Source organism: Triturus cristatus, chromosome 4_2, assembly GCF_964204655.1.
Source record: "Triturus cristatus chromosome 4_2, aTriCri1.1, whole genome shotgun sequence".
Taxonomy (NCBI): domain Eukaryota; kingdom Metazoa; phylum Chordata; class Amphibia; order Caudata; family Salamandridae; genus Triturus; species Triturus cristatus.
Window position 1 is genome coordinate 669776712 of NC_140586.1, and position 22382 is coordinate 669799093.

The 22382-nt window shown below is 49.5% G+C and overlaps 1 protein-coding gene across 1 annotated transcript in view; it reads left to right on the top strand.

The window, feature by feature from the left end:
* LOC146834876 (cytochrome P450 2J2-like) overlaps window positions 1–22382 on the top strand; it is a 419165-nt gene that overhangs the window by 130782 nt on the left and 266001 nt on the right. The gene's annotated exons all lie outside the window — the stretch shown is intronic.

The following is a 22382-nucleotide window of genomic DNA, read 5'->3' on the forward strand; positions in this document are numbered from 1 at the left end:
GCCCCCTAGCGCTCCGTGCCCTGTGCTTCCACTGCCGGTGTTCATCTCTCGCCCTCCGGTCCCCCAGAGTGTCCCTCCATGCTCCATCCCACCCCCGGGACCTTGAGAGCCCGACTTGCCCACACCCTCCGCCAGCCTGGCCGCTGCCGGCTTTCGCACCGCTAAGTACCTTCTCAGCGCGTGGGCGGTACCAGGCCAGCTTCGCTCAGAACTTCTCTGACCGGGACACCTAAGAGCACAGGCGGCATCACTCCAAGCAGCTGGTGGTGGAGACCGAGGCAAGGTCCCAGCGCAGCCAGACCGGGGTGACGAACGCCCTGGGCAAGCAGCTGCAGGACCTGCACTTCTGGCGCTCCGAGCTGTGCCACGAGATCGGGGACCTGATGTCCTAGACCGACTTGCTGCTGGCCCGGAATAGGTGGCTGGAGCATGCCCTGTACGCTACCGAGACCCGGGCTAGCATCGCTAGCGACAACCTGCAGTGCCGGTGAGCGCCGGCTCGGGCCTGACCTAGTTTAAATTGTCATCCTGTGATTGGTGTATCGGGGGTACGCTGTGTTCACGTTCTTTACCATTGTGCAATCTAGTGCACTTTGAAGTTCTTTCCTTTCACAGAAAAAACACTCCTCACTTGCTCTTGGTGCCCTTGCAACCCTAATTGCTGCATTAGACATTTGCATCTCCTCCAGAGTGTTTGTAATGTGTGCCAAGGTCCTTGCTACGTTGTCGTACTTTAATCTTCGGGACCGCGTAGGGGACAGGGCCCTACCCCTGTCCATCTTGGTATTAGCGAACCGCAAATGGTAAATGCGGCATGTACGAGTGCTTTACTTGTCGTTCTAGCTATGAATGCACTGCGTACACGTTATTCTGCTCCACTACGCGGGTTCCATTTTGGAAGCAGTGGCCATCTTGTCATTGCCCTCACATAGGCTATAATGGAGCAAATACGGGCCTCACAGTACATGTGCTTTCCCGTGACTTCTCTGTGACCTGGGCAGCTGGCTCTGCTGCCCCGGGTCAAACCGGTCTCACGAGCTCCCCTTCCTCCGTCCACCTGTGATTAGCATCAGGGCTCGACCCATCATAAAACCCTTCTCATCCTACACAAACCCCCGGCTAATCTCTTCCACACCTGCTTGTTCCTGCTTTATGACTTGTTTCCCAAAACAGGAGATGCTCATGTTTATTGGGGGGTCTGCTTACATCTAACGTGGGATCTGAACCTTATTGTGTAAATCATTGTGAGTTGGCCGAACTGGAATGTGGGATGGTCATCATGACTTTGCCTTTTCTTTGTAACATATCCTTGTATATTGCCGTATCATAAAACCTAGGAATGTATGCTTGAGGCCGAAAAAGGCCTATTTAATGCGAAGTCCGTTTCCATGATTTGCAGCAGTCTCCTGAGAACATACACGCTGTTGTACTTCTAGGATACCTGTCATTGGTCTGCAGCCAATAAACGATTCTTTGACTTCACCCAGAAGACTCTGTGTTTCTGTAGGTCCGGAACAGGGTGAAACCCAGAAGTCATAGGGTGTGTGCCCCTGCACCGCTGGGTCTAAAATACCCAGTACTTCAGTTTGGCGCCCCACGTGGGGCCGATTTCAGCGGTACCAGTCCAACCCAGAGGTTCGTGAGGAGCTTCGTGTGGAAATTCCGGAGGAAGGCCGCCACTTCATCGACCCCTGCATGTCGACGTGGTCCGAAAGTCTTTTCTGCGAGGTTCTCCGCGTCCCGACGGCTACGAAGGACTGCTGCCCTGATTAATCGACCTGTTTTGGACCCTTGACGAGTTTGAGAGAGCGAAAGAATCGAGAGAGTCTTCTGGTGACGTCATCGATCAGCAATATTCAGTTAAGTATAAGTGGAGCGTCTCCCATTTGTTTTGGTATCCCTCGGGATCGTTTGGTTTGATTTGGTAATTGGTGATTTGGTGTTTGCAAACCCCAAAGCCAGAGGACTCGTGTATTCACGAGACTATCGTAATCGATAATCCTTTGACGTTTGGATCTAGACTAGTGAGCGAAGATGCCTGGTTCTGGAATATTTGGTAGATTATTCTGTTTGGGTTGTGGAAAAGATTTCCAGCTAGAGGAATCATGTCCGGTTCCTCCGGTTGGAACCCCAACTTATGAGCTCTATGTAAAACATGGCGTAGGCCCCATTGCATATAACGAAGTATGGATCCACTACACTAGAAAAGACGGTGTTTTAAAATGGCCCCAAAATGGTAGTTTCGATACCGATATTTTAGATAATTTGGAAATTAAATTGTTTAAGAAGAAAGCCCGGCCGGCGATGTTTGACTCTTTCCGCTTATGGCGAAAGGAAGCCAAACAGAAAGAAATTAAGCTAGCGAAAAAGAATAAGAGAGAGAAAGGTATGTCAGTAATGCAGGCAGCTGTACAATTTAGAGACAATGAGGAGGAGCAGATGAGCGAGCAATTGCACAGGCAGCGTAAGTTAGGGATTGACAAATGTTACCCGGCTTTACCACACTCTAGGCAGAATGAGCCCGAAGACAAGGAGAAAGATCCCCTGATGTCGCATTTGTTGAGTTCGCCACCCCCATATGCGCAAAGTGCCACGGCGCCTCCCCAGCTTGTGAATATGCCGCCTCCAGTTAATATATTGCAAGCTTTGCCGCAACCGCCAGCTGCTGTACAGCCGGCTCTTATCCATGTAGCGCAGCCCTCTCAAGGGCCGCCAGTTGTGCTTCCAACTGCCCCCGCACTTCCTGTGACTTTGCCTAACTTCAGCAGCTGCCTCCCCCAACACTTTTTCTTGCACCACTTCGGTACCTGTTTCTACGTCCTCTTTTCTTCCCTCTGTTTTCCCCCCTGTTTCTGCCTCAGCTTCTCCTTCAGCGCGACAGCGTTTAGCTAATGTGGTTACTTCATTAATGTCGCCTCTCTTTGAGTTGTCTGGTGCGACTCCTGGTTTGCAGCGTAAGCAATTGCGTAGTCAGTTGCCTACCCCTGATGAGAAGAATGTAATAGACAGCATGGCGCGCAGATGGATTGTTTTCCCTTCATTGTATAATGTGGAATCAGTTGTCAGTGTTTTCCATCAGTGGGATGCCCCAAAGCAGAGATATGTGTTCGAGAAAATGTGCGAAATTCTCTGTGAAGAATTGGAGGATAGTGGTAGAAATCCGAGGCCGCAAGAATTGTGTAGAGTGAGGTTTGATTTTGGAGCTGGTATGATTGTGGACCGCGATATAGATAAAGCAGTTGCAGTTGTATTGTCCTTAAGGAATGATGATTGTCAACAGTCATTGTTCGAACAGGATGTCCTTGTGGGGAAAAAGGTAAAAGCGCGACAATACCCCATGAGAGAAGTTCCCCCGGTATGGAAGGAAGCGGTTGCAGCTGTCGGTGGTAACCCCGCTGTGGCAGCACATTTCCAGCGTGTTTGGGTGCATGTTCCATGGAAGCGTTCTGAGGTGTTAGCGCTTAAGCAGTCTTTACCTGATCCCCGTAAAAACCCAGCAGGTTATTATAAAGAGTTGTCACAGACGGCAGGGTCATGCGTTATGAATCTGGCCGACATAGACATGTTGTTTGGTAATGTTGTTCCACAGCCCCTATGGGGGTCAATCCGTAATGCGGATCATGATGCAGAATTAGGGGATACATGGGCTAACATTATTGCTGCTGATGCAAGACAAACTGGTGGTGCGAAACCGGAGCCTTTAGTAGCTGAACTCCCTGGTAGAATCATCACGTATATGAAGACACTAATGCCTGCAATGCGCGTAAATTGGGACAAGTTATCTGCATGCAAGCAGAAAAAGGATGAAACAGTGTCAGACTTCTTTACTAGGTTTGAGGAAACGTTTATTGATCACAGTGGGCAGGATATGAGTACTGAGGGTGGCCAACGGTTATTTGTGGATAAGTTTGTGCAGAATTTACTTCCTGACCTGTGTAAAAAGTTAAAAGATTCAGAGAGTTCTTGGGCTGTTTCCTCTTCAGCACAAATACTGGCTACTGCACAGTATTATGAAAATCGGGATAAAGACGAGAAAGATAGAACAGAGAAGAAAACGAAGGAATTGAAGACAAAGGTCCTTTTACAGCCGGCCTATCCACCACGTGGAGGTCAGAATAATTATAGGCAGCCCCCAGGTGTCTATCACCAACCCCAACAGTTTCAGAACAATCAGCAAATGAACGGGTATTATCAGCCACGTGTCCCTGTAGGTCCCAACCAATGTTCATACTGCAAAGAGGAAGATCATTTTAAATATAGTTGCCCTAAATTAATGCAGCGGAATGGTAATATGTATGGCGCAAGAGGTAGAGGTGGTCAGCAAGCTCCCAGAGGTAGAGGGCGTGGAAGTGTTCCCCAGAACGCGCGTCCTCTGCCGCCTCAAAATACCATTAATAGCTTTGATCAGCAAGCTAACGCGACTAGTAATACGGCCCAGTATTATAATAATGATTATTATGCAGAGGATGGCGATGCAGAAAATAATGATTACTAGGACAGCCATAGACAGAGAGAGGGAGTTGTTTCAGTGCCAGTGGATCAGAGTGGACCGTATGTTGAGGTGACTACAGCAAATGTAACGGAGCCTTTTCTGCTAGACACTGGTGCTGCAAAGAGTTCAATTATGCATTCCAAACTCCCTGGCGCACCTTTGTCTGGCAATATAAATGTTTCAGTAGGTTTTTCTGGCGCCCCGGTTAGGAACCCGATTTCTAATCCCATGTCACTTTCTGTTGGACCTTGCGAGCTGAAAGCCCCCCTAATCCTGACGACAGGTTGTGGTGAGAATTTGCTGGGACTAGATTTGTTGAAACGATTGCATGCTACATTGTATTGTTCTCCTTCAGGAGTACAACTTACATTAGGCAAGAAAGTGATTTCCCCAATGTATTTGTCCAAAAATACAATGCCGCCTGAACTGTCATCCCTTCCGGATGCCCTTTGGGCTACTGGTCCCAATGATGTGGGCCTCTTGGAGATACCGCCATACGTGGTGACTTTAAAGGCTAATGTTAGGCTGCCACGTATTCCCCAGTATAAGATCTCTAATGAAGGTCAGAGAGCATTGTTAGACATTGTCAACGACTTGATTAATAAGGGTGTGATTGAAGAGACAAGAGGCAACGTTTGCAATAGTCCTATTTTACCTGTCTTAAAACGAACGGACCCTTCACAGCCACCTGTTTACAGATTCGTGATTGATCTTAGAGAGGTTAATAAGATTGTTGTGCCACAGTTTCCAGTTGTCCCTGATATAACTGCCTTGTTAACGATGATTCCAGCCTCTGCTGCATGGTTTTCAGTGATCGATTTAAAGAATGCTTTCTTTAGTATCCCAATTGCAGAAGAGAGAAGAGACATTTTTGGGTTTAGTCTGGGAGGCCGAAGCTTCCGCTTCAAATGCGCTCCCCAGGGCTACTGTGAGAGTCCATCCATATATAGTCAAGCTTTGAAAGCACAGCTTGATGCACTTGTTTTACCTAGTGGCGCTATCCTGATTCAGTACGTGGACGATTTACTAATCGCTGCGGATACTGAAAAGATCTGCAAAGAAGCCACATTGTCACTGTTGCGTCACTTATCTGCTTTTCATCACAAGGTGTCTCTCTCTAAGCTGCAATATTGTCGACAAGAGGTGACCTACTTAGGTCATCTCTTGTCGAAGGAGGGAAGGAGACTGACCCCAGAGAGAATTCAAGCCATTGCACAGTTGAGTGTGCCAAAGACACAGAGAGAAGTACGTGCTTTCTTGGGCATTACTTCATACTGTAGGCATTGGATCCCTAGCTTTTCCTTGCTGGCGAAACCTTTGTTAGCATTAACATGTAAAGACACACCGAATCCTATCCCATGGTCTGAAGAGTGCCAGAAAAGTTTTGTGGAATTGCGTAATGCATTGTGTTCGGCTCCTGTGTTGGGTACTCCTGACTATAGCAAGCCTTTTACATTGTATGTCCACGAGAAAGATGGATGTGCGTTGTCAGTGTTAACACAGCCTTTTGGCGACAGACCGCGCCCGTGCGCGTATTTTTCATCCACCTTGGATCCTGTAGCAAGGGCATTGCCAAGCTGTCTGAGAGCGACAGCTGCTGCAGCGATGTCTATCCGACAATCTGCTGGTCTGGTAATGGACAACACATTGATCGTTATAGTTCCACATGCTGTAGACACATTATTGAATAGAACCAAGACACAACACTTGACTAGTGCACGCTTATCGGGCTACGAGCTTACACTGTTAGCGAATCACATTCATATAAAAAGATGCAATATGCTGAATCCAGCTACGTTGTTGCCGATTCCAGCAGACTCAGATGAGATTGAGCAACATGACTGCCTGTTCAGAACGGAAGAAGAGACGAAAGGAAGAGTAGATCTCAAAGATACTCCCCTGACTGAGTGTGATGGTACCTTATGGGTGGATGGTTCATGCTTCAAGCTCCCTAATGGTGACACGACTGCTGCATATGCTATCACGACGTTACATACGGTTGTGGAAACTGCACGAGTGCCACATAATTCGGCCCAAGCTGCAGAGTTAATCGCCCTTACGAGAGCATGCGTGTTGTCTGAAGGAATGAGAGTGAATATATACACAGATAGCCAGTACGCCTTTGGCGTGGCTCACAATTTTGGGCGATTATGGAAGGAGCGTGGGTTCCTGACGTCACATGGAGCTAAAATCCAGAATGGCAAGTTGGTGAATGATCTCCTTGAGTCACTGACCCTACCGTTGCAAGTTGCGATCATGAAATGCAGTGCGCACAGGAAAGTTACAGATGATGTTGGTCGTGGGAATGCGTTTGCTGATGAGACCGCGAGAGAAACGGCACAGAATGTGAAGACTAGAATGTATGTTGCAGGCCCCGCAAGATGGGTTAATGATGTTGGAATGTGTGAGAACACCATAGAGAGTGTGAAGTCGCTTCAAGCTGAAGCCACAGAGGAAGAGTTAAGCAAGTGGAGAGAGAGTATGGGTAAGTTGGATGAGAATGGTTGCTGGATTGATCTGACAGAACATAGGCGATGGTTGTTGCCTGACGCATATGTGCTTCCAGTAGTTACTATGGCACATGGAATGGCACATATCAGTACGAAAGGTATTTGCAAGTTGTTGGCTCCAGTATGGCAGAATGTTGGGATTCCCAAGTGTGCAGAGAATGTGGTCAAGAATTGTATGGTATGTTTGAAGTACAACCCTGGTAGGGGAACCCCAACTCCAGCCGGTCACTTTGCGCCCCCATCATGTCCATTCGAAGTTTTGCAGCTGGACTTTATTCACATGGAAAGATGCAACAACCTAAAATATGTACTAGTGGTTGTTTGTGCTTTCTCAAAATGGATAGAGGCTTATCCTCTAAAAGATAACACTGCCCTGTCCACAGCCAAAGCCCTTGTGAAAGAGTTCTTTCCCAGGTTTGGAATGCCGAGAATGGTATGGTGTGATAATGGGAGTGAGTTTGTGGGTAAAGTGATGAAGACTGTATGTGAAGGATTAGGTATCCAGCAGAAGTTCCATGCTGCAAATCACCCCCAATCAGCTGGATTGGTAGAGCGCTACAATGGAGCCTTAAAGCTCAAGTTGGCCAAAATTCAGGCGAGCACTGGTCTTAAATGGCCTGACGCTCTGCCTCTAGCACTCCTGTCTACTAGAATGACGATACACTCACGAGTGGGACTTAGTCCCTACGAGGTCGTCTTTGGCCGCCCGGCTAACGTATGGGGTGTGCCAAGGCCCACGAAGTTTAGTGAAATAGAGCATCCAGTATTGCTCGATTACCTGTATGATTTGACTGTTAAACTGCGTGTTTTGCACCAACAGGTACATGATACTCTCCCTCAAGCCTCTGAAACTCCTGGACACCCTATCAACCCTGGTACGTGGGTCCTGGTCCGGAATTTCCAGCGCAAGAGCAACGACGAGCCTCGCTGGATCGGCCCTCATCTTGTTCTACTGTCAACAAGATCAGCAGTGCGAGTAAAAGGGAAGAAGCACTGGATTCATGGTACCCACTGCAAGGTAGTCCCCTTGCCTCTGCCATATGACCAGTGGGTCAAGGAGGGTATCGCTGATTCTGAGACAGACACTGTACCTCGTTTCATACCATTCAGTGATGCACGCCTAAGAGACACAGCTTCAGACCAAGAGAGTGACAATATTCTGCAGGAAGCTGTGCCACCATCGAATCGACTGGACACCACTGAGCCTGAACTTTTGTTCCGAGACCAAACAGCACCTGGCCGTCTACGTTATAATTTGAGACCTAGGCCCATGGACAAATAAAGATTTCCTTACTATTTCCTTTTTGACATTTTTTACTCTCCCATCTGAAAGACTTTCTTGATTTTTTGTTTTTCGAACCACCATCCGGGTTCTGCCGCAGGGTCGCGGTGCCAAGACTTTGGGGTACAGGCCGAAGACGCTAGGTCGACGGTTCTGGTTGGTCTAGGGCGTTTCCCTGGACTGACAGGCGTACTCCTCAGCAGAAGAAACTCATCCGCCGCGAGCGGCCCGAGTAGAGGATGGAGTTTTTTAAGATGGAGAGACCGATTGAGGAAATGAACTTTAAAGCCAGGATGTGTAGAATTGTAAAAAGTAAATGTTTTGTCTTTTTGTGCCTTTTTACACTGTGTAGTATCATGATGTTCATTGTAGGATTTGTATTTTTCTCCGCTCAAAAGCCCATTGCACCCACTGTACAGCCTATATCTCTTTCTACTGCCTCCTCTCACTCTTTTCACCCTTTGCCTGAGCACGAACAGACCAGACGATCCGAGTTTGTAAATAACTCGTTTATCCAGCTCTTGCACCAGCACCAACTAGTAGTGAATACGACCAATTGCTGGGTCTGTGGGTTAATGCCACATACCATTAACAAGGGTATTCCCTACCTGGTGCTGCCGTATAGTTCAAATGGATCGTCATGGGCATTCCAGACCATGTTTCTCTATGCTCTAGAGACGTACTCCCCTCGCCAACCACGTTCCATCAGACCCATCACCAATAATAAGGCTTTGATGAAAGGAGTTGCCGATATGAGTAGAGATATTGATGCATACTCGTCCATTCCCAAAGAAGAGCTGAGACCTTATGTAGGATGGAACGCGACGGGGTATAGTATTAGTCTGGGTGAAAGACAGCGACAAATCTCATCTCCAATCTGGGTTGTACCCCACATGGGTCGGTTCTGCTTACAGGGTAATGGTCAGAACCCTAGGGCTCAACTGGGAAGAAGTGACTGTACTGAAACGTACACTTTCCCGTCACAGTTTTCCCCTGCGTTTCTAGCTGCCAAGGGCACATATTTCATCTGTAATGACCGAGCATATACATGGTTGCCCCCTGATTTCTCGGGCACATGTTATATTGCGAATCTGCTACCGCCGACATTTACTGCTGCCTCTGATTATCACAAGACGAGAGTTGTGAGAGGTGTGATTAGTAAGGATGACCCTGCCGGTCAGGAAGCAGGAAACTTCTTCTTGGGTTTCCTGCCGTTTTGGGGACCTATGGTCAATAGTAGAAACCTGCGACAGCTGACACGTGTGGTTGAATCCACTATAAATGTAACGGCTGGTGCCCTTAGTAATCTGACAGCTGAGCTCCAAGCGGATCGCCTTATGACTTTGCAGAACCGCATGGTTCTAGACGTTATTCTTGCAGACCGTGGTGGAGTATGCAAGGTTATCCAATCCAGTTGCTGCATTTTCATACCAGACAACGCTCCAACGGTGTATCAAGCCATCTCCAAACTCCATAAAATATCTGAAGCCATACACGTGGATAAGGGAGATTGGTCACTGGTGGGATGGTTCTGGGAACTGATATCTGCCTGGGGTTGGAAAGTTCTAATGGTCATTGGAATGATCTTAGCCATTCTTTTCCTGTTCTGTCTGTGCATACAGTGTGCTCCTGCGATGTGTGGCCTCTGTGCTACCTTGTGTGTAAGGAAGCCTGTATCGAGGGACGAGCTAAGTAATAGGATGATGCTACAGCAACATCTCCATGACTTTGCGGACATTGACCTAAACTCGGATTGAGATGGGTATAGTGATTGCCTATGTAAGGGCAAAAGGAGGGTCTGTCGTACTTTAATCTTCGGGACCGCGTAGGGGACAGGGCCCTACCCCTGTCCATCTTGGTATTAGCGAACCGCAAATGGTAAATGCGGCATGTACGAGTGCTTTACTTGTCGTTCTAGCTATGAATGCACTGCGTACACGTTATTCTGCTCCACTACGCGGGTTCCATTTTGGAAGCAGTGGCCATCTTGTCATTGCCCTCACATAGGCTATAATGGAGCAAATACGGGCCTCACAGTACATGTGCTTTCCCGTGACTTCTCTGTGACCTGGGCAGCTGGCTCTGCTGCCCCGGGTCAAACCGGTCTCACGAGCTCCCCTTCCTCCGTCCACCTGTGATTAGCATCAGGGCTCGACCCATCATAAAACCCTTCTCATCCTACACAAACCCCCGGCTAATCTCTTCCACACCTGCCTTTTCCTGCTTTATGACTTGTTTCCCAAAACAGGAGATGCTCATGTTTATTGGGGGGTCTGCTTACATCTAACGTGGGATCTGAACCTTATTGTGTAAATCATTGTGAGTTGGCCGAACTGGAATGTGGGATGGTCATCATGACTTTGCCTTTTCTTTGTAACATATCCTTGTATATTGCCGTATCATAAAACCTAGGAATGTATGCTTGAGGCCGAAAAAGGCCTATTTAATGCGAAGTCCGTTTCCATGATTTGCAGCAGTCTCCTGAGAACATACACGCTGTTGTACTTCTAGGATACCTGTCATTGGTCTGCAGCCAATAAACGATTCTTTGACTTCACCCAGAAGACTCTGTGTTTCTGTAGGTCCGGAACAGGGTGAAACCCAGAAGTCATAGGGTGTGTGCCCCTGCACCGCTGGGTCTAAAATACCCAGTACTTCAACGTCACCACTGTGAGGGATTATCTCTACCCTCATTTATACAGTATGTCTGCACATAGTGCCAACCTCTCAACAAAATAGCCAAATGCTTGGAGATGATTGTTTATGTAACTTTGGTGACACGAGTTTGCTGCACACATCCTTTAATGCTTGAGTTATATTTTCAATAGCCAGCTCTAACAGCTGTATTTCCCTCAGACATGGCTTTTTTAAAATTAGCTACCCTGCTACCTATTTCAAATTGGCAACCCTTCCACTTAATTCAGAAGTGGCTCTTTGCTGATTCCTTTTTAATTTTGAGTGTGTATTATTCATCGTGTATTTGCTGTTTCCTTTTTAATTTTGAGCGTGTATTATCCAATGTATGCAACTGTATAGCACTTGGTGATGTTTCCATGGCTCCAGTTAGTTGAGATCGAACACTTGGCTTTAGTGATCTCCTTTCTGTTGTAATTAAAGGAGATGCAGGTCTAACAGAACTTGTAGATGGTGCAGGTTGAGAGATAGCTATTGGTGGTTCTGAGGTGGGAAGGCTGAAGGTTTGGCTGGTGGGTGGAATTCATGGCTGTCTCGTAAGTGGTGTGGCAGTTTCTGATGTTGTTATTGAAGCAATCCTCTCTTCTGGAACACTTTTAGCACAAGGAGTATTGACTATCATCCACTGTTTCCGTGAGCAGGTAGAGATGGCATAGTGAACAAGCATTTGCAATGCAATAGGTCTCGCATGTTGGTTTTTAAAACATAAATAAAAGGTATTGTCATTTACAATGCCAATAGCTTAAACTTGCGTAAATGCGAGACCTATTGCATTGCAAATGCTTGTTTGAATCACTGCGCGCTGTATATACGTCACAAGTACAATGATGAATAAAGTAGGAGGCAGAGAGAAGGAGAAAGAAGATCATGGGAAGTGTCCGTTGTGATGTCAAAGCATCAAAGAGGCTTTTAGTTCAGGAGCATGTTCAAGTGAAACTGACCTCTATCCAGTCTGGGGGTGGGGAAAAGGAAATACAGACCCATATGTTGATCAGATGGAATGTCACAACACAGGAGAACATTCAGTAAATACAGTGAGGTGATTCAGTAGAGATTCTAAATATGGTATTTGGCCCAGAGGAGCGGTGGTAGACAATTTAGTGGTAAATTGAAACTCCAATTTATAGAAGTAATCCTGATCCCCAGTTTCATAGACGAGTTTCTGTCTACAATAGACACAACCATAAAGTATAAAAAAATGGGTTGAGTTATCATCGTTTTTTTTTGGTTTTTTTCTTTTTTCCCCACTCAAAGGGCTATGTTTGCGTCTTTGTGCGTCATCGAAGTGGCATGAACACTCGTCTTTTTAAGTTATTCAGACATTTTTTTTAAATTATAACAATTTTTGAAATGTAAATATAGTTTTCATTTTTGTTTACACTTTTTTTTATTAAAGTAACCATCAAATACACAGGATACAATAAAATGGAGCCATAATACCAATTACTCAGATAAATGAATGTTTTCAGTCTCGTGTGAGAATACAAAATGCTGCGTATGTCCTGTTTCTTTCTTTTAAGAAGGGCCTCTCCTACACTCCAAGGTGTCGATTCCGATCCAGAAAAAAAAAAACGTACGTCTCGCATCCGTACGTTTTTTACGTACGAGTCGCACAAGTACCGTACAAACTGGCAAGTACGAATGGGATGTGAAAAATAACTACGAATAGTGTTGGGAAAAGTTTACGAGCGTGCGTCGGAAAGTGACCACGTCCGAATATCGACTGGAAAAGTGTACGAAAGTGTTCCGGACAGTTCCACATACAAATTGTAAAACACGAGTCCGAGCGTGCAAGTACGATCCCGACCGCCCGTCCGAAAACCCAATCGCACGGAAAAAGGCCCGTACGGAGCCAACGCTGAAGCACACAAGTACACTGGTAAATTCATGCCCGTGTACGAGCCGCACAGCCCCCCCAATGCGTCTGCACCGTACACCACCCTGTCCGCACTGTACCCCCAGGCCCCCCCACTGCATTAACTTGACGTACACCAACCCCGAACCCAGCACCCTCACACACCATAGCGAATGTACGTCACCCACCAATGCGAAAATCACACATACAGAACCAGGACAATGGAAAACAGCACAAGGAGGTCCTAAGCGACTCGCACAAGCACACAAAACACGTTCACACTAAAAAACCCAACTCAATGACTGACCTGCCACATCCAAACTGGCCAACAGAGGCCCCAAACACAACCACCTCTTATAACACACCCACCAAAATTCAAACACAGCCACACCCAACAATGGACCAATAAAAAGGGCCCACACACACAAACCATGAGCCTTTGCAACAGACCTACTGCGGAGAGGGCTCACACACAAACCAACCCACAGAACTCATACCTTTGCCACCCCGCCACTCACACACCTTCACACAACCTCCCCCACAAACATCCCCCTCTTCACAGTCACACACACACACATTCACACCCACAACCGCCCACACCCCACACCATGCCCACAGACAAGAATCCAAAGTTCACTACGGCGGAGCTGGAGCTCCTAGTCGACGAAGTCATCAGAGTCAAGCCACAGCTGTTTGGAACAATGGTCAGACAGACCAGCATATCTGAAAAATCTGACATGTGGCAGAGGATCGTCGACAAGGTGAATGCTGTTGCGCCCGTTCGAAGGACCAGGCATGAATGCCAAGCCAGGTAGTACGATCTGCGCAGGTCGGTCAAGAGGAAGATGAATGAAAAACATGCCAAGGCCAACATCACTGGAGGTGGGCCGCCCCGCAGACGCGTACAGTACCATCCCTGGGAGGAGAAGGTGATGTCCATGCTACCGCCGTTGGGAGTACACGGAGTGGACGGAGTCGCAGAGCCTGGTGAGTACACAAACAACTCATGTAACTTGGGGGAATGGCACCCACACCCCAACCACCAGAGGCGCAACTATAACAAAATTTCCGGGGAGGCTAAGAAGATTGCCGTGGGGGGATGCATCCTGTAAGCCATAGGCAGAGTGGAGCTGCAGGGGCTGTCAAAGGGGTGAAACAACCGCGAGGCCTAATAAACACGCAAATGGCCCCTGAAAGACCTGTGAAGTGTTCGGGTGCGGCTGTGAGTGCACCGGGAAGCTGTCTCATCCCGAGCCGCCACACACGACGGGGGTGGGGCTGAAGCCCTGTGAGTCCAATGGGTGTTGTGAGCCAACCACAACAAATGCACGCACCCACCCCCAAGCACTCACCGCACACAACCACACTCAATAACCATGGCCATGCCACGAACGTCAACATTCACCCTTCACAAATCAAGGCAAGGCCATGTCCAAGGCCACAACAACCACAAACACAAGACAGGATGCTCTGGAGGCTGGGAGGGTGGGCCCCACACAACACATCATGAAAATGAGACGCAGACACCAATGTCCCTGCCCATATAGCATAGGGACATACCCATGCACAATGCACAGGGACTGGCAAACTACTGACAAGGTCGCTGACACTGGGCCCTGCTGTATGCAGCACAAGGCCCTCCTGGGACCACTGTACACTCAAACACCAATCCACAAGCACAGGCATCCAGCACAGGAACCCACACACACAGTCATGCCAGCACACACCTTGAGGGGACACACACATCACCTGGGAGACCCAATGACGACTCACACAACATACCACAGCACGCCACGTCACCCCCCCCCCCCCCCACAAGCACACCCCCCCGGGGCAGGCAACTGATATACCCACTCCCACAATGGACATGTGCCACTACAAGACCAAGCCGGAGCCAAGTAAGCATCAGAGCCAGGCGGGCAACTACAGCCAACTTCCGGGGGGGGGCAGTAAAAGATTGAAGGGGGGCAAATCAACCAGCCCTAGGCAGAGTGGCTGTAAGAATGGGTGAAAACACAACAAAAGCCGAGTGTATGAGTAAATGGTCTACCATACACCTGTGAAGTCCTCGGGTCCGGATGCAATTAGACGGATGCCAGCCCGCGAGGCTGCCTCAGCCGGGCTGACACACATGACGGGGGGGGGGCACAAGCCCGGTTAGCCCAATGGGTGGTGCGCGCCTGATCAGAGCCAACTATCTACAGGCCACACACTCAGGAGAACATCCCAATCTGACCCCAGCAACATACCCATCCCCAAGTGGACACTGAGAGGAATGCCAGGGACATCCAAATACCTGGGGGAACTGTGTCAACTTGAATATGTATGAAACATGGATGTGGCATGAAACAGCATTAACATTGTCCCTCTCTCACACACAGGGCGACGTTGACGATCTCCCCCAACACTGGGGGGGAAGATTCACAGTCCCAGGCACCGCGTGACGACGATCCCACCGGCAGCGACGACTCTCACCACTCCGTGGATGACCCCGACCAACCTGGCCCCTCTGGTGTACAAGCTCCTGCAGCACCTGCGTCAGGTACATCTGTGCCAACCACCACCCCCATTTCCGCCACATCCCAGGAAACACCCAGGATCCCTGCTCGCACTGAACAACACAGCCAGTCTGACCGGGAGGGACAACGTTCCGCGGGCACCCAGGAGGAGGCAGATAACCCTGCCGATGCCATCCCTCAGGGGTCCCGTAGACCAGATGTGCCCACAACGGCAGGCCAGGCACGTGTGGGCAGGGGTGGTGGGAGTGGAGGCAGGCGGAGGCGCGAACCTGACCAGCCAGCTCAGGAGCCCGGTATGGCCCACCTATGCAACATCCTGGACTCATACCGGCATGACACCAGAGGCATCGACCAGGTCGTGGTCATACTTTCCGGGATGCAGGGGACCCTCGATGAGATCAAGAACCTGCAGGTCGAGCATCATGCCAGTCACCAACAACTACTAGGACGGATGGAGGCAAGACAGGCTGAGCTCCTGGCGGTGAACAGGGACGTGAGCCAATCACTCCGTCAGATCACCCAAAGTCTGGCAAACCCTCCCTGTGAAACCAGGCGTAGACCAGCACCAGACACAGGGAGGGAGGAGGAGGAGGATTCATCTGACGGAGCGTCCCTAGCATCGTCAAGGCCTGCATCTGAGGGTCCCCGTAGGAAAGTGGGTCATCCACGTAAGAGACCGTGCGAGTCAGCGGACCATCCCCATCTCCCAGGTCACCTGGCCTGGCACCTGGCCCTCGGGCGCAACAGCAGCACCTCATCCAATGACATTCTCTGCCACATGGACTTGCTGGTCCCAGTCTGACCAATGACGACCAACACTGTGGTCAGGACTCTGATGACTTCCAATGCCAAGGATGCCATCTCCCCCAGTGAACTTTGGATTCTATTCCCCCGGCAGTGCACCTCAGCACATCTACCAAAAGACGCACCCCACCTAAAATAAAGTCACATTGTTCTGCACATGAGATGTTGCTGTCATTTTGCATTATTCTACGACATATGTCCTCCTTTTCCAAAAAAGCGCTGGGACACTCTTTTTGAGTAGCTGTGCGCTATACAAAAGAATAAATAACATAACATAACATAACATATGTGTGTGGAAATGTCTAACTATGCGTGAGTGTCGACCCAACTCCAGCCATCCATCCCCTGGGAACAGAGTCTGGTACAGGACACACATGGTTCACAAGTATCAGTCACTGTAGGCATGGAGCACAACACTCACCTGTGATGGCCTCTGGCTGCTGAGGGGGGGCTTGCTAAACTGTGAGGACAGACCTATTTGGGAGATCATCATCAAGGCGTAGAGGTCATGGCCCATGTGGAGGTACCCGGGGAGGGAGTCCCAGGGATTTGTGGCCAGGTGGGAGAAATATGTCCTGTATGCTGGAGTATGGTGGATGAGAAGAACGGGGGACAGGGAAAGGTCGGATGCACGGAGATGGACCAACGGGATCTAGGATGTCAGACGTACAAGGTTGGTGTGGGGTCAGGTTTGTGGACTGCCTCCTGAGTGTGGGTGGGGTGTGCAGAGTACATCCTGCAGCAGACAGTGATCCATTGCAGCCAGCTATGGTGGACGGTGAGGTGGCTGGGGCGCAGGGCGTAGAAGCTGAGGTGTGCAGATGCCCCCTGGAAGTGGACCAGTGTCCTTGGAGTGTGGATGTACTTGCTCCGTAGAGGGCAGGGCAGTATATGAGATGGATGTTGTCATGGACCTGGGGGATGGCCTGTTGTAACTTGGAGTGGATCCATCTGTGGATCATGTGCATGATGCAGAGTGCGTTGCAGCATGGGGAACAGATGCTGTGGACTAGCATGGCATATGTGAGCGAGCAAAACATGATGCACAACATCCTGTGAGTGTGGCCACTGTGTGCCTGTGCAGGGCCTGCTGCAGCATGCGCCGTCCCCCTGCCAAATGGCCCATCTTGCACACAAACACTAGGATGTCAGAAGGGCAACTGCAACAGGCGCGTGTGTTAAGTGAGGAGTGTCCAGTGTCACATGGCACACCCAGAGACAATGCATGCCCAATCCCCAAAGAACCATTACACAGGATCAGGAAACTGAAGGTCGACCTGCGCACTGGAGACACACCCTCAGCAACTGGTGATGGCCCATTGTGTGTTTGACCTCGCTAAAAACGAAAAATGTTAAAAAAAATACCATGTACTACATGCCCAATAGGGAGCCAAATCCATGAGCAACTGCATGCATGTCGCTAAACTACACAAGGACTCCTATGCATTATCTACAGCAAGTATGCCAGAGATGCCGCATGCCAAGTGGCAAGAGACCAGCATTGACAGAGACGAGGCACCTTGGAGTATGACGAACACCTTTATTAATCAGCCTCACACTAATGGAGTTGCATCCATTGGAACAGAATCACAGGTCATTCGGCTGAACATGTGTGACCCACACTGGACACCCCCTGCAACACACAGATGCAGTAAATCCTACTGAGCTGGCACACAAGTGAAGGGGCTGAACTCACACCCCTTGCTGCACACGGCGAGTCTACAATTCCACATTGAGCCTCATATGGGGATGTCCCACACCATGGCCAGCATTACCATCCCGTATGTCCCTGAGGGACGTTAGACACACATTGATGCCTTCCTCAGAATCCACAGTCCATGACAGATGACTGTCAGGAAGGTTGACTATCAATTAATGGGGGCCATGCAACACGTCACGTGGCCCATGGTGAGTCGACATGTATGCATGGTAACACAACATGCACAGGAGCAGTACCCACATATCACAAACTCGTACCACCCACAAAAGGCCTTGCTGCACTCCTTACCAAAAACAGACTTCTCACTATCTCTTTGCATGTAACACTGATCCAGCACACGTTTGAAAAATCATGAGGAATAGCAGGAGTGCAATGATGACATGAGCAGTCGACAGCCGCAGGGACCTGGAAGGACAGACACACAACAAGTCAGCGAGGAGCTAGTAATCCGCACACATGTACATGCACCCTACAGGATTGATGTTGTCACCATGGGAATAATGATTTATGTGCACCTGCACAAATATGGGGAATTACATTTGCACTTGTATGACACATCAGAACACACCTCCAAATTACTTGGCACACAGTCAGCTCGACACACACATTGCAACACATGCCACACAAGGCACTAGGCGTGCACACTCAGACACCGGAACTCACCAGTATGAGAAGAAGTTGCGGATCAGCTGACTCCGGATGTCCTCATCCTCATCCTCACTTGCCCCGTGCCCAAGCCCTACATCCTCCACGGGTGGATGATCTTGCTCATCAGGATCCAGGATGAGTGGCACGGCCTTCTCCACTGCCATGTTGTGCAGCATGCAGCCCACAAGGAAGATTTTGCAGACCTTCACCGGGGCATATGGGAGGGCGCCGCCGGTCTTGTGGAGGCACCTGAATCTGCTCTTCAGGAGTCCAAACGTCCTCTCAATCATGCGCCTCGTCTGCCCATGGGTGTCGTTGTACCGGTGTTCTGCGGCTGTTCTAGGGTGGCGGAGAGGCGTCCTCAGCCATGGCATGTTGGGTTAGCCAGCGTCCCCTACATGGAAACATCATGGACAGAAGTGGGTCAGGAGAAGCAGTAAGACATGAAGAAACGGCTAAATACAGGACTAACAGATCATACCCACCAACAAGACATGCACGTTCGTTGCACAGCTGCAGCATCATTTCGGGCACCCTGCTACGCATCATGATGTAGGCATCGTGTGCTGATCCTGGAAAACGTGAACAGATATGGGATATCATCATGTTGGCAAGACATACCACAAGGGCATTGATGGAGTGGTAACGCTTGCGGTTACGGAAGGCTACCTCCTGTGCGTGTGGTGGCACCAAAGCCACATGTGTCCCATCAATGGCCCCAATGACATGGGGCATCCCTCCCAGGGCATAGAACTCACCCTTGACACCTGTCAACTGCTGACGAGCTGGAAAGGCAATGAATTCATCAATGTGTACCAACATGGCCTCTAACACATCATGCAGGACACGGCTGAACATGGTCTGGGACATGCCACCTACATCAGCTATAGTCAATTGAAACGTACCGGTGGCAAAGAAATGTAGGGCTGCCATCACCTTCATCTTGGGTGTCAGTGCAGTAGGATACCTGTGTAGCGGTTGGAGGTGTGGCTCGAGCCTTGTGGTCAAGTCGTCAATCAACGGTTGGGTGAAGCCGTAGCGGCGTATACAGTCACGTTCCCTCATGGCAGCCAGGTCTGGCATTGGTCGGGGAAGAGGCGGTGCCCTGCAGAAATTTGGAAGGAATAACGAAGATTGAGTACAGCAATACACCACTGTCAATGAACTGAGCACATGTTCAACAACTAATACACATAAGCTACATACAGAGTCTGTACTGTGCAATGCATCCAGGACACGTATGCCAGCCAGGTAACACCCCTGACAACAGTCAGCTACACACGTGGGTGCGCAGGGTCAACATTACATGACATGGAACTAGCTGTGGCCCAGTGTACGTGAAGAGGCTGAGTGACAGACATCCACATATGTGCATTAGAAGGATTTATTATCACACAGACCGGTTGCGGGACACTAGAGGCACCGGTCGCATGTCCTTGAAACAGGACAGTCCACACACCTTGGCAGGAAGGGGGACATGTCAGGTATGATGACACATACATTAAGACTACGCAGAATAGTCCTAATCTCGCAAGTGCATGTTCGATGCACACATGCACACGTTACGTCTGATTCCACATGTGGCCTGGTGTGCGTAATAGTGTGCCATGCCCATCGACACGCACACACCTGTTGGATGCAGGAAATGCAGATGCATGTCACGGAACTCATACAGCTGGCTCATGGGATCACATGACACTCACATGACACGGTCAAAACGTGCAACGCCGGTAGTAACATTTGAGGTGTCATTAACCGTGTCCCTGGCATAGGTGGACAGTTGCGGGTGTAGGTGGCCGTGGCATGCCAGTGATGCAGTGCTCGACTGTCCCCAGTGAGTAGCACCTCTGTATCGATTTCGGACAAGTAAATTTATGTTGTGTCATGCTCCCCATCGTTTCCCAGTGGCATGGTGGGTAAACCAACTGTGTGGTGCAGGGCCTACTTATGTTGGTAGTTTTGTAGATGTCACCCATGTTGGCGTTAATGCTATGCTCTGTGTCCTATGTAGATTGGACTCATGTGTCATGTGTATACAGGTGTCTGGTCATTTCCTGTCTCTTCACCTTGGCCACAGCATCTTCGGGGGTAACAGAGGGAGACACTGGCACGGACGTGGGGTAGGTAGCCAGCACGGCGGCCACCAGTGCTGGGGAGTCTGGCGCAGCATGTGGCATGGCGTCAGAGGGGAGTCGGGCGGAAGACCGGTCCAGTCCCAAAACCGACTATGACGCTGACCGCGCCAGGGCTGAGCCCCCAGAGGGGGCGGGGGCTGCCACCAGTGCTGAAGGCAGCACTCCAACCCTCGGTGCACCCTTCATTCTCATCACCGCCCCCCCAGTTGCTCGGGTCCCTTGTGTCCGTGCTAGGCGACAACAGGTGCGTGAGTGACGGTAAGGAGGTGTATTCAAGGGTTGAAGGGTGCACTTCCACTCCGGATCATTCTGTGGTGTGTAGGCACATTCAAGTGCATGGTGCATGTTACATGCACGCTCATGATGTAGCTTGTATTCTGTAAGGGATTCGTGTGCCAGTCATGACCCCTTCTTGTGCGCTGCTTGCTAATGGTAATTATGTGCTATTCAATGCAGTTGCTTGCTGTGGGATGCTTCCGGCAATTCCTGACATTGTGACTGTATCACTACGAGTGATTTTCTGTCATTACGACCTTTTCCCACCCCCGCAAGGCCGGCTGGATGTATCCATCTGGCCTCCATTCTAACCTTGAAAGCGGAGTACAACAAGATGAGCAGTGTAAGGGCTCCATTGTCTCAAAAACAAGTCTTGTTGACTTCATCCCGAGAAACATTTGGCCTTCACGTAGATCACATGTGCACAGAGGTGCTTGCGCTTTTGAACACTGATCTCCCACTACATATTTGGGACTCGGATTCAGACTATCTTTCATGCCTCGTCAACAAGTGGGCTGGCTGTTTATTTCAACATTGTGGGCTCCGGCCTCGTGACCTCCTTCCAAACTCTGTTTGGTGTGATCCCCGCATTTCATCATTCAATTTTGGCTACCGTCTTCGGAGGTGTCCCTTTGCTTCTCGCCCTCATAGCTGGGGTGCCATAATAGATCTGCGTACTATGCTGTGGCTACACAACTTGCGTTGCAAGACAGCATGCACCAGCTGCTCTATCTTCGGAACATGATGCTTCAATTCTACGGCACTCTGCCGCTGGCGACCTTAAGCAGTGCCTATGGATTGTCCTTCCGGTTTCCCTTCTTTACCTGCGTGCAACCTGTCTTCCATTGCCTAGATTGTCCATTCGAATGGGCTCTGGATTTGTGCCTGTCTAACGTGGTGGCTCCTGAGCCGGATTTTGATCGACTGATGAGCCCCTTAGTGACTCATGAGTTGGACTGTTCTGGCGTCAGTGTCATGGCCTGTGCTGCTGCACATGGAGTCCTGGGGAATTGGGACATCCGAACAGCAGCAAATGAGTTCTTAACCAGGAGTTATCTTGATGTCCCCACCTGTTGTCCACAAGTTGTGCTGGATGGCCCGATTGTTGAGGAACACGTGTGTTCTTTCCCCCTGCTTAACTGGATGGCAGTCAATTTTTCCGAATGTGCAGATGATTTCCTCTTGGAAGCTGTTGCAACTTATAGTGCCTATGCCTTGATGGATTGACTTTAGCCCTGCTCATTTCATGGTGCATCCGTCGATGTGATATTTTTCTCCCCTTTTACATGGTTACTTGCCCTTCGACATCGTTCATAATTGACATTTCTTTTCTGACTTTTTCGCTTCCCTTCTATGGACTACCAGTTCATGCCCTTGGTTCCGTTCTATCAAACTTGAACTCTGCGTTCTCGAATTTGCGCCCCTAATGGATGGATGACTTTTGCAG